The sequence below is a fragment of the Esox lucius genome, chromosome 19 (genome assembly GCF_011004845.1).
Source record: "Esox lucius isolate fEsoLuc1 chromosome 19, fEsoLuc1.pri, whole genome shotgun sequence".
Lineage (NCBI taxonomy): Eukaryota > Metazoa > Chordata > Actinopteri > Esociformes > Esocidae > Esox > Esox lucius.
In genome coordinates this window covers 36,062,387-36,077,487 of record NC_047587.1, presented here as the reverse complement: position 1 = coordinate 36,077,487, position 15,101 = coordinate 36,062,387, and the positions used below count along the sequence as shown (strand labels likewise).

The 15,101-nt window shown below is 42.5% G+C and overlaps 1 pseudogene; it reads right to left on the bottom strand.

The window, feature by feature from the left end:
• Positions 1-2,243: 2,243 nt before the first annotated feature.
• LOC105018635 lies at positions 2,244-12,026 on the bottom strand (annotated as a pseudogene).
• Positions 12,027-15,101: the final 3,075 nt, after the last annotated feature.

Genomic DNA, 15,101 nt, shown 5'->3' with positions numbered 1-15,101 from the left:
TGTCCTGCAGTGTTAACTAGAATTCAACAGCGCTAATGAGGCACAGTGATGGACGGACGGTAAGCCGATTTCAAAGTATGCAGAGACCTGCCCGTCATCCTGGATACGCTCAAGCAAACAGTCAGCATATTATAAATCATCAAGTACCATTTACAATCAGGTCTAATGTGTTAAAATGGGTTTACAAAGGACAGCAAAGTATAATGTCTTTAGTTTGACAGAAATCAATACTAATGTCCTGAATATATAGCCTACAGAGTCAATGACGGTTCGTCTGTTCACAGAATCACTGAACAGCACCATTAGGCTAATTGTACCGATGAGTCACTTCATCAGTACATTAAAGGTCTGTAGGTGGCTGTGGTTTGTGCCTTCATTAAAAGTCAGCTAAAGGACCATATCCTTCTGGAATCTCCATGGCAGGACCGCACACAAAGTTAGATGCTATTGTTATGTATGGCAGTTGGAACCAATGTTATCAAAGAGGACACCCAAATCATCACTCTAGAGATGCATGAACAGTTTTGCAGTAGCTGCACACACTGATGTTGTGCAGCCTCGCAATTCATAGCTCGGCACAAGAAAGCAGGATCGCTACTATTGTTGCATTGCATACATGGTCTATGGCACAGGCGCCAAACCGATTCCACGGAGAGGCTGCTGTAGGCTGTCTGCTGTAGGCTGTCTGTTGTTAGCTGTCTGCTGTAGCCTGTCTGTTGTAGCCTGTCTGCTGTTAGCTGTCTGTTGTAGGCTGTCTGTTGTAGGCTGTCTGCTGTTAGCTGTCTGTTGTAGGCTGCCGCTGTAGGCTGTCTGTTGTAGGCTGTCTGCTGTAGGCTGTCTGTTGAAGGCTGTCTGCTGTAGGCTGTCTGTTGAAGGCTGTCTGCTGTAGCCTGTCTGCTGTTAGCTGTCTGTTGTAGGCTGCCGCTGTAGCCTGTCTGCTGTAGCCTGTCTGCTGTTAGCTGTCTCCTGTAGGCTGTCTCCTGTAGGCTGTCTCCTGTAGGCTGTCTCCTGTAGGCTGTCTGCTGTTAGCTGTCTGGGTTTAAAGGCTGTCTGATGTATGCTGATTTTTTTATTTTCTTTAAATTTGTGCCCGACTGCGACCTAGGCAACCACCTGAGGGGAGATCCAACTAATTTGACCCAAATCATCAATAATGAACAAAGTAAGAGAGAATCTGCAGACACTCTGCTTTCTGTGGAAATGGTTTGAACCCAGTTGAACCTGTGCTCTAGGGTGTGAAAGATGCTATTATCTGCAACAGTAAAATCATTGTACCTTTCCTTTAAACCCATGTGCCATTCTATGAAGTGGTTGTTAAGTTCCACATTTGCTATTCCTCTCCTGTTCGTGTCTGTTTTATCAGTCCAGAAGGTTATTCTAGGTGCTGTAACGCGGCCCTCCTGTTTTTAAATATTAAACTATCAGAGTACACCTTCCACAGTAGCTTCTGCACCAAATCTATGCGAGTGATCCTGATCTGCTGTGCAGCTTTTTTTCTTCATTATGGTGCACATTCTTTGGTGATCTGTAGAGGTCTTCCACTGATGCTTTCCTTCCTTTTAATGATGTTCCAAATTATTTGTTTTTGGTAAGACTATGGTTTTGACTATATTTTCATTTATTAGCAATTTTTCTGCCTCATGTTTTTTCTTGACTTCTTCGTTGTCACTGCCTTGGTCATCATTTTAATAGCAACAATAATAGACACCAAAAACAAAGTCTAGAATCAAGACTTGACAACTCTGTTTAGCATAAATTATGTGATGGAACATACCTGACTAACCAGAAACACCTGTCAAGCCAATTCTCTCAGATTTTTTGATGAGCTGAAATAAGGAGATTATGTACACACAAAATCTTGTCATCTCTGAACGCTGAAAGAATATGTACAGAAATATACTCAAATAAAAGAGAATCTAAGTAAAACCTCACTTTCATTGGTTAATTTCAAATCAAAATTTGTGATTTACAATCTAACTTTTATAGTCCAGGACTAGGCTTAATCTCTGTCCACAAAACCATCCCTTATAAACTATAAAGCCGAATGAAGAGATAGTACCCATGTCCACATACTAACAGAGAGGGCACTGCATTTTAACAGAATACATGCAACCCTTTTGTAATACATGTTATTTATTATAGAATATTTACACATTTATATATCAACATTAATGGTGAATCTAGTTATGGACTTTTAAGGAGGATTTCTGAGCAACTCGCCTCCTCACCATCGTTGTCCTCACTATTCAACCCAGCTGTAGTCCTAGGTGAATAGTTGTCCTCACTGTTCAACCCAGCTGTAGTCCTAGGTGAATAGTTGTCCTCACTGTTCAACCCAGCTGTAGTCCTAGGTGAATAGTTGTCCTCACTGTTCAACCCAGCTGTAGTCCTAGGTGAATAGTTGTCCTCACTGTTCAACCCAGCTGTAGTCCTAGGTGAATAGTTGTCCTCACTGTTCAACCCAGCTGTAGTCCTAGGTGAATAGTTGTCCTCACTGTTCAACCCAGCTGTAGTCCTAGGTGAATCGTTGTCCTCACTATTCAACTCAGCTGTAGTCCTAGGTGAATCGTTGTCCTCACTATTCAACTCAGCTGTAGTCTTAGGTGAATAGTTGTCCTCACTGTTCAACTCAGCTGTAGTCCTAGGTGGATCGTTGTCCTCACTATTCAACCCAGCTGTAGTCCTAGGTGGATCGTTGTCCTCACTATTCAACCCAGCTGTAGTCTTAGGTGAATAGTTGTCCTCACTGTTCAACCCAGCTGTAGTCCTAGGTGGATCGTTGTCCTCACTATTCAACCCAGCTGTAGTCCTAGGTGAATCCTTTATATTCTCAAAGTCCATCTTGGATGGTTTAACTGGTGAAATCACACAGACTTCCTTCTTTTGCCAAATACGTTTTTGATGAATTTGGCCATGGACTTGGAACCACTGTGGCGGCATTGGTCTGCTCCGTCACGTCTCGGATTAGTCGAGTGAAGAGGCTGGCAATCTCCTGGTAGCTCTCGGCTGCCGACACCTCCTGGAAAGGGCAACAGTTTTCCTGTGCAAGTGAGCGACCCTCTTCCTCACATACCTGCCTGGCATGGCACAGGTCCTGCTTGTTGCCCACCAGGCAGACTGGCACCTCAAACTCAATGGACATAGATAGACAGAGGCACATTTCTATTTCAGTGTATTTCATTTGGAGAATCAAGGTATCTATGTACTTAGAGTTGGTTTTATCCAGCATTAGCATGTTATTTAATAGATGAGTTTTGGGCAAAGGGAAAGAATATAATAACCACATATGATTTCATGCAATAAATCTGCTATAGTTCCAGCTCTTCTGCAAGACACATCTGAGCTTAAAATAAAGAATATTCTGTGTTTTTGCAGAGTTCTCCAATTTATTTTCTGTCTCTACATGTTTGTCTGCCAAGTGATGAATGGTGTATTTGTTTGTTTTCATATTTACCTCATGCTGTAAACATTTGCACTAGATAAACATTGCTTTGACTATGAAAAACACAGGCATAAGTTTACAACCCTGGGACTTATATAGCCTACCGTATGTCTTGTAATCTCATTCCGCAGTCCAATAAAATTAAATGCGAGTGGATTAACAATTTATTCCAAAATAAAACAGATTAATTACATGGACTTAAAAATGGTTTTGCCTCTCGCCAAGACTATAAAAACAGAATTGTCTATTCAGAAGAGCACTCACCCTTTGCAGTTCTCCATCCTTGTCTCTCGGGTCTGTTGCAGGATGTTTTCAGCATCAGTGAAGGACACTGGGTCACTAATGTTGTACACTACCACAAAGCCATCGGCCCAGTTCACCGGTCCCTCCAGGATACACTTGGCCTCTGTGCCCTGTCACACATAACACTGCTAGCCCAACAAGTTGGACAATGTAAAAAGATTAAACCAGAGGACGCTGCGTCTTGATTTACTGCAGCATTCCTCTTAGCTTACAGTGAGCTTTGGCAGAGAAGAACAGTGGATGGGCTTTTTTTTTCCTGTGGGGCTCAGCCTTTGGATACAGAACTTTGTAGTAAAGAAAAAAACAACGGAGGTCTCTGGCATTGTTTGCTAAGGACCGAGTATTTTATGCAGTAAACTTCAAATCCACAGTGCCTTAGGATACACACATACATTACATCAGAGTAAAAACATTAAGTATGGATCGATCACATGCCTGGTGAAGGTAAACATTGCTTCTGGGGATTGTCTGCGAGTTATGCTAGGTAAAGGGCACAACTCACGGATAATCCCTAATGTTATGACAGTGGCTGTTTTTGAAAGACACGATACACAGATCAGCCATAACATTATGACCACCGGCCTAACATTGTGTTGGTCCCCTTTTTTCCGCCAAAACAGCCCTGACCTGTCGAGGCATGGACTCCACTAGACCTCTGAAGGTGTGCTATGGTATCTGGCACCAAGACATTATTAGCAGATCCTTTAAGTCCTGTAAGTTGCGTGGTGGGGCCTCCATGGATCGGACCTGTTTGTCCAGCACATCCCACAGATGCTCAATTGGACTGAGATCTGGGGAATTTGGAGGCCAAGTCAACACCTTGAACTCATTGTTGTGTTCCTCAAACCATTCCTGAACCATTTTTGCTTTGTGGCAGGGCACATTATCCACCTGAAAGAGGCCAATGCCATCAGGGATTACCGTTGCCATGAAAGGGTGTACATGGTCTGTAACAATGATGAGGTAGGTGGTATGTGTCAAAGTAACATCCACATGAATGGCAGGACCCAAGGTTTCCCAGCAGAACATTGCCCAAAGCATCACACTGCCTCCACTTGCCTTCTTCCCAAAGTGCATCCTGGTGCCGTGTGTTTTCCAGGTAAGAGATGCACATGCACCTGGCTATCTACGTGATGTAAAAGTAAACGTGATTCATCAGACCAGGCCACTTTCTTCCATTGCTCCGTGGTCCATTTCCCATGCTCACGTGGCGCTTTCGGCAGTGGACAGGGGTCAGCTTGGGCACCCTGACTGGTCTGCGGCTACCCAGCCTCATACGCAACAAACTGCGATGCACTGAATGTTCTGACACCTTTCAATCAGTACCAGCATTAACCTTTGCAGCAATTTGAGCCACAGTAGCTCATCATTTGGATAAGACTTCACGGGCCAGCCTTCGCTCCCCACGTGCATCAATGAGCCTTGACGCCCATGGACCACTTTTGATAGGTACAGAACACTGCACACCGGGAACACCACACAAGGGCTGCAGTTTTGGAAATGCTCTGACTTAGTCGTCTAGCCCTCACAATTTAGCCCTCATCAAAGTTGCTCAGATCCTTATGTTTGCCCATTTTTTCTGCTTCTAACACATCAACTTTGAGGACAGAATGTTTACTTGCTGCCTAAAATATCCCACCCACTGACAGGTGCCATGACAACAACATTTGCAGTGTTATTCACTTCACCTGTCAGTGGTCATAATGTTATGGATGATCAGTGTATCTTGTAACGTTAGCTGACAACACTTAGTTACTTTACCACTCATGCACAATATTACAACGATGTGACAACCATGTTACCCCAATGCTGTGTCAGTGTTGGTCTGGTGATGTGTGGATAGCTGTTGTACCTGATAGCATGGGTCAAACACTTCACACAGATACAGCTGTTTCCCGTCGATGTATAGTATTTTACGATGCAGGGAATCTGGAACAGAGGAACCCATAACAAACCTGGGAGTGAACCGCATTCTGTACATTGAAGATGGATCCATTCAGACATTTCTGGCCACTGGTTGTAAAAAGGGCGCAAAATGTGTTCCCAAAAAGGGTGTACATACGTACATTATACACTCACCTAAAGGATTATTAGGAACACCTGTTCAATTTCTCATTAATGCAATTATCTAATCAGCCAATCACATGGCAGTTGCTTCAATGCATTTAGGGGTGTGGTTCTGGTCAAGACAATCTCCTGAAATCCAAACGGAATGTCAGAATGGGAAAGAAAGTTGATTTAAGCAATTTTGAGCGTGGCATGGTTGTTGGTGCCAGACGGGCTGGTCTGAGTATTTCACAATCTGCTCAGTTACTGGGATTTTCACACAAAACCATTTCTAGGGTTTACGAAGAATGGTGTGAAAAGGGAAAAACATCCAGTATGCGGCAGTCCTGTGGGCGAAAATGCCTTGTTGATGCTAGAGGTCAGAGGCGAATGGGCCGACTAATTCAAGCTGATAGAGGAGCAACTTTGACTGAAATAACCATTCGTTACAACCAAGGTATGCAGCAAAGCATTTGTGAAGCCACAACACGCACAACCTTGAGGTGGATGGGCTACAACAGCAGAAGACCCCACCAGGTACCACTCATCTCCACTACAAATAGGAAAAAGAGGCTACAATATACATGAGCTCACCAAAATTGGACAGTTGAAGACTGGAAGAATGTTGCCTGGTCTGATGAGTCTCGATTTCTGTTGAGACATTCAGATGGTATAGTCAGAATTTGGCGTAAACAGAATGAGAACATGGATCCATCATGCCTTGTTACCACTGTGCAGGCTGGTGGTGGTGGTATAATGGTGTGGGGGATGTTTTCTTGGCACACTTAAGTGCCAATTGGGCATCGTTTAAATGCCATGGCCTACCTGAGCATTGTTTCTGACTATGTCCATACCTTTATGACCACCATGTACCCATCCTCTGATGGCTACTTCCAGCAGGATAATGCACCATGTCACAAAGCTCAAATCATTTCAAATTGGTTTCTTGAACATGACAATGAGTTCACTGTACTGAAATGGCCCCCACAGTCACCAGATCTCAACCCAATAGAGCATCTTTGGGATGTGGTGGAACGGAAGCTTCGTGCCCTGGATGTGCATCCCATAAAACTCCATCAACTGCAAGATGCTATCCTATTAATATGGGCCAACATTTCTAAAGAATGCTTTCAGCACCTTGTTGAATCAATGCCAAGTAGAATGAAGGCAGTTCTGAAGGCGAAAGGGGGTCAAACACAGTATTAGTATGGTGTTCCTAATAACCCTTTAGGTGAGTGTATGTACAATACACATTTTCTTGGCGTGTATGGCAGTGTGGAGAGCTTACTGGTGTTGGAGGCGTACTCCCCAATGAATCGCTCGGTCAGGAACTGCACAAGGATGGCTGTAGGGAAACCGATGAATGAAGAAGAAGAAACGAAGCACGGGTTCATTACACACCGTCTGGTGAGATGGCAGAGGAATAATGACATTCATATGATCCTAGAGGGTGTGTCCCAAATGGCTCCCTGTTGCCAGTATAAAATGTTCACTACAGGGCGCTACGGGCCGTGGTCAACCACATTGCACATTGACGGATGATTTGGGACTCGTGAGGGTGTCAAAAACCTGAGGAATTTAATCTAATCCCACACATGAAAGGTTTGGCCTGGATGGGTTTAGCTTGGGGATATGAGCATATTTGGGAAACGGAATTGGTTATTTCTGCTTGTTCTCCCTTCCAGACTCCATGCACACGACTGTTTGAATTATGGGGCCACAGCCGCCAGTCTCAATTAAAGCTCAGTTTCACTGAGTTCTGGTTGAAGTGCTCCAGTCCATTCATGCTCAAACACACAGATTTTGCAAACAAGCTTTCACACACACAGAAAATGATGAAACATCAACAGTTATTGTTTAACAAATGCATCAGCTAGACAATTCATTATTTATACATAGCTTATATTGTTTGCAAGATCAGACATCCAATCACTATAATTCAAGGGTTGCCTTTGGGGAATTGTAAACATCTATACATATTTCAAATGTATTAAATCATTACTTTAAAGATACTGATCAGGTAACACTTGATTTTGAGAGTCTCAGAAGTGTCTGTAGGTGCCTTACAGATTGTCTACTGACAATCAGTAATATTTTAACCAACTAACTACTAACCATAACTTTTAATTTAACTTAACCTTTATCCTAACCCTAACCTTAACCCTTACCCTAAACCTTCTTCTAAACCTAACCCTAACATTACCAAGCAGTTGCTTATCAACAGAAACTTTAATAAGTAACTTTTGTTGAAAGTTTGTTCAAAGTATTACTGTCTATATAATTGCTACAGATTGGCTACTGGGACTCTCAAAATGAAGTGAAACCTTTTAATAATGTTAGTGTTGAGATCTTCAGTTAAATCTCTGACATTTATTTCTTTGTCATTGTTACATGTGCACTGTTAAGCCCAATTCTGCCATACCCGAGTTTGTTCGACAGGTCAGTTAAGGTAGTGATTACATTACTGGAAAGAAAATAAATAACGCTACCTGCAAAGTTGGGAAGTGAGCAGAGTAAAATGAAAGCAAATAATCAAGCAACATTTAATTTTGTTAAGAAACAAATCAAATCGAGACAGGTAGAGTTGAGAGACAGAGGTTAAAGATGGAGATGGGAATGGAACTCTGCACATCAAGTAAGGTCCAGACAAGAAGAGGACTTTGAACTGCTCAAACATGTTGCTATAGAAAATTTCACACACCATGGTAAGCATCAACAAAAGCAAAAAACACACATACACCAACATTCTCACTGCCTCTCTCTCAAACACACCCACATGTACACAGACATACACACAGACACAAACACTCATAGGCCCATACAGAGACACACAGAGTCCAGTCTGCCTGACGGCAAAACCACTGCAGTGCAGGGTGTCTGGATGAATAGAGCTCCAACCTCATTTAATATGCATACCAGGGTTGTATTCAAGACACCCACTGGAAGACAACAGTCAGAGACCAGGAGGTCTCTGACTGTTTAGAAAATTAGAAATGCTAAGAGACAGAATTATTTACAGGAGTGACTGCATACATTTTCATAGGCCGACACTTTGAGTTCACCACTCTGGTGTTGTGAGCACCAATTCTTTATACTGAATCGGCACTTGTCCAAAACAAATTTCTTATTGCTTTGCTTCTCACATGGCACATTGTTCAAGGCTCTCTTTTGTTGCACCTAGTTAACATCCATAGTCTAGGTTTGAGCCACTGGCAGACTAGTAGCTGGGAAGACCCACGGGCAATGCACATTTCAAGGGATTAGGGAGGCATGATCAGCAGGGATTCTCACTCTAGCGACTCCCTCAGGCAGCTCCAATGTCTGTGAAGCTAACTGAGGTTGTCAGGTGAGTGAGCATGCCCTCGATCAGGTCGACCCACTTGACATCCTGCTAGGGACAGCAGTGTGTGAGAAAAGAAATGGCTTGGAGAGGCTGGCAGTGAGGAAATCTTTCCCCGGTCTTCAACACTACCAAATCTGTTGGGAGTTGTTGAGATGAGAAATGTCTGGTGGATACAGGTGACTGTGATGAAATAGGAAATGGAAAAAAAGGGGGGTGAAATGTAATAATAATGTGTTTTGCTATAGTTATAATGTGAACTAATAAATATGACCCAGGGCTTGTCGGTAATACCTGCTAATACCTGCTAATACCTGGATTTAGCCGACACCTAACCCAACCACTGAATCATTATTAGACATCTAGACCATTTTACAGACTCATGGCCAGTTATGGCCTGGTTGTAAGGGCACGCTATGACTTTCAAATGCAGTCACAGAAACCTCTCCTGAAGCGTTGCTGAACCTGCATTTTCTTATTCTGTAAAGGAATGCTGTGTGAAGCAGGACTAACGTCCAAAACTAGACGTCCAGAAATGACAGTTAAATCATCTCTAGCTACATTGTGGCAAGCTGCCTGCCCTGCTGTCTGGGTGCAAACTGCTCTCTTTTAAAGATGTAAAATATGGTTTATTTATACCATGACTTACCAAGATATTTAGCAGAAATAAAATGCATCTTGCTGCCCAAACATTAACAAACATGAAAATAATACATAGCACATCAATCATGAAAATGTGTAGTTACATTTTACGTTTTAGTCATTTACCAGATGCTCTTATCCAGAGCGACTTACAGTAAGCGCACACATTTTAAAAAGCTATGTGAAACAACCACACAGGCCACACGGGCTCTGCTATCGTAGCACCCAGAGAAAGCTGGTCCTACCATTGATGTGCCAGGCCAGGGACAGAGAAAAGATTTGACTGTGTGGATCAGGGTTTGCCCTGAAGAGGTGGGATAGCTAAGAACACAGAGGTGGCTAAACGAAGTAGTGATGTAGACCATAGCATTGAAGTGGATTTGAGCCAGTGTAGTTTGCGAAAAAAGTGGGGTGACATGAGAGTACTGGAAGGTTGAACACCAGGCAAGCTGCTGCATTCTAAACGAGTTGCAGAGGTTTTGTCAAGAAAAGGCCTAAACAAGTAAAGACAAAAAACACAGAGGAGGAAGAAGATGGCCAGGATATCTAGGGTACTGGAGAAGCCACCAAAGCTTGAAACCCTGGCACCCATTCCTCCCAGACCACCACAGGAAGCCGGCCTAGAGACAAAGCCACCTTCCCATAAAAGGGGTTTGTCTTCTGATTTTGATTTCTCCATCATCTCTTCCCCTCACACTTCTCTTTTTGTTAAGAAAAGAGAACACACCCTTTATGTTCATTTTGTGTCTTTCAATTGCGATCTAAACTTGGGTGTTTTTTGTATAAAATTCAGCCAGTAGTTGTAAAAGTGATGCTCATGATCTAAATCTAATTGTATATATCACCCATTTTGTATACTATAGCAATCATGTGAAAGGGCCCCGGAAATGCGCAGTGGTAAAGTCACAGTCTCGTAGTTAACTGGGTCAAGAGACCAGGGTGTTCGAATCCTCCTTGCGGATTAGCGCAGGGTTCCCCCAGAGAGCAGCTCAACTGACCAGTAATGTCCAGGATTGAGGGGTTTGTAATCAAATATGGTTCCCTTGCCCAATGCGCTTTACTGACTTCTTGTGAGCTCAGTCAGGGTAGAAGGCCAGAGAGTGTGTTCCTTTTGGCGCGTAAGGATTCCAGTAGACATCTATGTTCAGCCAGCAGCATGCTGAGAAGCAAATCCTCCTCGCCTGCCTCCACAGCTCAGACACAATAAAGAACTGAACAGCCCTGTTCACAGCTTCCTCTCCATTGACCTATTAGTGTAAAAAAACACGCGGTTTTCATACCTGGCAGATTGTTTCAGACAAACTGGTGCATAAATAAAGACAGATAGGCTCCTAATCACCATGGTTGTCCCTGTCGTTAGGCAAGGAGGACTGCAGTTACTAGGCCGAGGTGGGATGACTGCGCCATCTGCTGCCTCTTCCCTGTTTCGGGCAGGCTTCAGCGTTCTACGTCACCGGCCTTCTGACACCACCACCCAGTTCATCACATCATTCTGCACTCCTGTCTCCTTAATTGCACACACCTGATTCTCATCCAGTCATCATCCCCATCATATATACGTTCTTTGTTATTTTCGATGCAACCTTTACTGTTGGGTCGAGATATTTACCTCTAGCCTACGAGGTTAAATACTCCTTCAAGATACTCCTCTGTTCTGGCTCCTCATTCATTACGCCAAACACAAGGACTGAAGTCATGAATCTCAGCATTAATACTGTGGAAATTAATGTGTGAACCCCTGCACCTTTTCAATTTAGAAGGGTTGGGTCAAAAGCGAGACCTTGTGTGCATTTAATCCATCTCCATTCAAGTACTTAATCTCAGAATTTGACCTGATTCTATTCCATTCTACATACACAGACATTTTTAATGCTTACTGGGCTCTTCGTGTGTATCCATTACTTTATTACTAATTAAAACTGGGTGGTTATTGGCCGCATGCCACACCCCCTTGTAACTTCATTGCTTTAATAATTATTGTCACACCAAGGTCTTTACACCTGGGTCACCAGTAAATACAGACATTGTGATACACATTATGAAAGTAAAATAACATGCTGCCATATACTGTATATTCAGATGTTAACCTCATCTCTCTTAGAAGGTTTGTTAGCTTCCCCGTTGACATACAGATTCCTTAAGACCCACTTCCTCCAGACACAGTGGATCTATGTGACCTATAGATCTATCTAATTGCTCAGCGGATTTCCCAGCACCTTGACTACCCAGCAGGGATAGTTCGATGTTGTTCATATTGCACTTGGTTTCGTTCTCTCCTGGTCTCAGGCAGGTCAAGTCCTTTGCGGTACTTTTTAGGTTAGTTAGCTTTGGTAGGCTAGCACACTCTGGTCTCACTCAGGTCAAGTCCTATGCTGTTGACTTTAGCAGTTATCTTTAGCACGTTAGCACACTCTGGTCGCCGTCAGGCCAGGTCCTGTGCTGCTGAGGTTAGCCAGCTAGCTTTAGCTTATTAGCATTGGCATATTAACATCTCTTTGGCCTTGAGAGCAACGAAGTGAGGACTGCCCCTTCAGTTAACTCTTTCACTTAAAAGGCTATGGGGGCAAAAACCTTTGCTTCATTCTCAGAAGACGCATGTTTTCAGTTACCACTTTTCTCTCTTCTTTCCAACCCTCTTTCTTTTTCTGCCCTTTTCTCTTTGCTCATTCATCTGTCTGTTTGTCCCCTCACATGTCTTTCTTTCTTTCCTTCTGCTAGACTGAAGAAATTATTGAGGTCAGTGAGAAAACATTTTATTGCAGTTTTGTGTGCTTATGTCTATGATCACAGAGTCCTTAAAGCCTTTTTTGACTGTATGATGTAAGCCACGTTTTACCCTGCTAGTTTCATTGATGTGCAGCTCCATGTTAAGCAAGAGGGGAAAACCACTCAACCCAGTTGTAGCAAATATATATATATATATATATATATATATATATATATATATATATATATCATAAATATCATGAAAGAAACTGCTAGAAGAGGAGGAAAGCAAAAGCCACTGACTGCATCCAAAAGAAAGCCTCAAATTGTAACCTTGCCTCTCATAATGGTTTGTTTTACTTTGCTGTGTTGGCATGAGCAATCTTAGGAAAACAAAAACAGTGCTAACTGTTTAGGGGGGTTGAAAGTTAAAATAGCAGCAGATTCTTTATGCCTGGCATTTTTATTGTGCAGTATTCAATTCAGACGAAGTCAAAGTCACAGACACAAAGGTTAGAGACTGATTGTGTGTTTGGGGAGACTGTCATGGCCAAAGTTGATTTTGTAGTCTTGGCCTCTGGTCTTTGTTGGGTTTGTGTGCTGAAGAACTTTCAATCTTGCGTAGGGTGAAGATAATCAGCATCTGTTCCATACTGCAAATGTTAGCTGCATCTATGTGGTTCAAATCTATGTTCTAGTACCCAATGTTTGTGCTCATTCAGGGGTGCCGAAGTGGGATAGAAATGTGGTTGTTTTTGCTATTTTTTATTTATTAGTGCCATAACTTAATTTAAATTGGCTGAATTAATTGGTTGGTGACTGAACTTTGTATCCCAAAAAATTGTGGAAGCTCTCTGAGGCCACTCTCACCCCTTACAAAAGGCACAAAGAAAGAAAGGAAAGAGAAAGAATGTAAACTGAGGGGGAAACAACCGCTAATTAATTTATTTGAACAGAAAGTATGCACAGTTTACACAGTTAAAGAATGGTTTAAGCTAATATCAGCAGTTGTTTGTTTAGATTAAGGGCAGTCATCCAGGAATCTAGCTTGGTTGATATTTGCATTGTATAACATGAGTTAATCAGTATCATGAATTAATCAGCATCATACGTACAATGTCTCATGCAGGGCTGGAAATTAAGCTTGCCCCCCCATTGCTTGCCTATGGCAAGTAGTTTACATTTCAGGCAAGTTTAATTTTAGAACTTTTCAGCGCTGATTTAGTTTTAATATGGGAGAAAAGGCAGGTGTCAGAACTGCTTGCTGTGTGTAAGAATGCATAAACATCCAAATATGACTGATTAGACAGGATTCAAATGCACTGTTCATTCATAAATAAATATCCTAGCCTACGTCTTATTTTGAGATAGATAGGGTAGGCAGTTAATGCTCCACCTAAGTCAGCTCCAATAATTAGTTATAATTTAAATAATATATTTAAAAATACGTTTTTGCATTACACATTGCCTATTTACATTTATTCTTGGGTTACTTTCAGTTCACAACATCATTTTCTCATTCTGGTGGATATATAATATTGTGCACAGACTTAACATGAATACTGGGAAAATATATAGAAAACCTTTGCTTATAAACCACTAATCCTGTTCCTTTCTCTGCAAGTGCAGTTACAAACAGGGCTATTAAAATGTTTGCCATGTTAGTGGAAATGTTTGTACAGTGCCAAAAATCCTTAAGATCAACACCTGGTCATATGACATTGTATTTACAGTGGGGAGAACAAGTATTTGATACACTGCCGATTTTGCAGGTTTTCCCACTTACAAAGCATGTAGAGGTCTGTAATTTTTATCATAGGTACTCTTCAACTGTGAGTGACGGATACAAAAATCCAGAAAATCACATTGTATGATTTTTAAATAATTAATTTGCATTTTATAGCATGACATAAGTATTTGATCACCTACCAACCAGCAAGCTGGGACCACAGTCTCAAAGAAAACCATTATTAACACCCTACGCCGTCATGGTTTAAAATCCTGCAGCATGAGCAGGGGCACACAAGGTCCCCCTGCTCAAGCCAGCGCATGTCCAGGCCCGTCTGAAGTTTGCCAATGACCATCTGGATGATCCAGAGGAGGAATGGGAGAAGGTCATGTGGTCTGATGAGAGAAAAATAGAGCTCTTTGGTCTAAACTCCACTCGCCGTGTTTTTTCAGTAATTAGCATTTTATTGCATGGCGTAAGTATTTGATACATCAGAAAAGCAGAACTTAATATTTGGTACAGAAACCTTTGGTCTGGAGACTGGCTAGGCCACTCCAGGACTTTGAGATGCTTCTTACGGAGCCACTCCTTATTTGCCCTGGCTGTGTGTTTCGGGTTGTTGTCATGCTGGAAGACCCAGCCACGACCCATCTTCAATGCTCTTACTGAGGGAAGGAGGTTGTTGGCCAAGATCTTTCGATACATGGCCCCATCCATCCTCCCCTCAATACGGTGCAGTCCCCAAAGATGCTTCACGGTTGGGATTGTGTTCTTGGGGTTGTACTCATCCTTCTTCCTCCAAACACGGCGAGTGGAGTTTAGACCAAAAAGCTCTATTTTTGTCTCATCAGACCACATGACCTTCTCCCATTCCTCCTCTGGATCATCCAGAT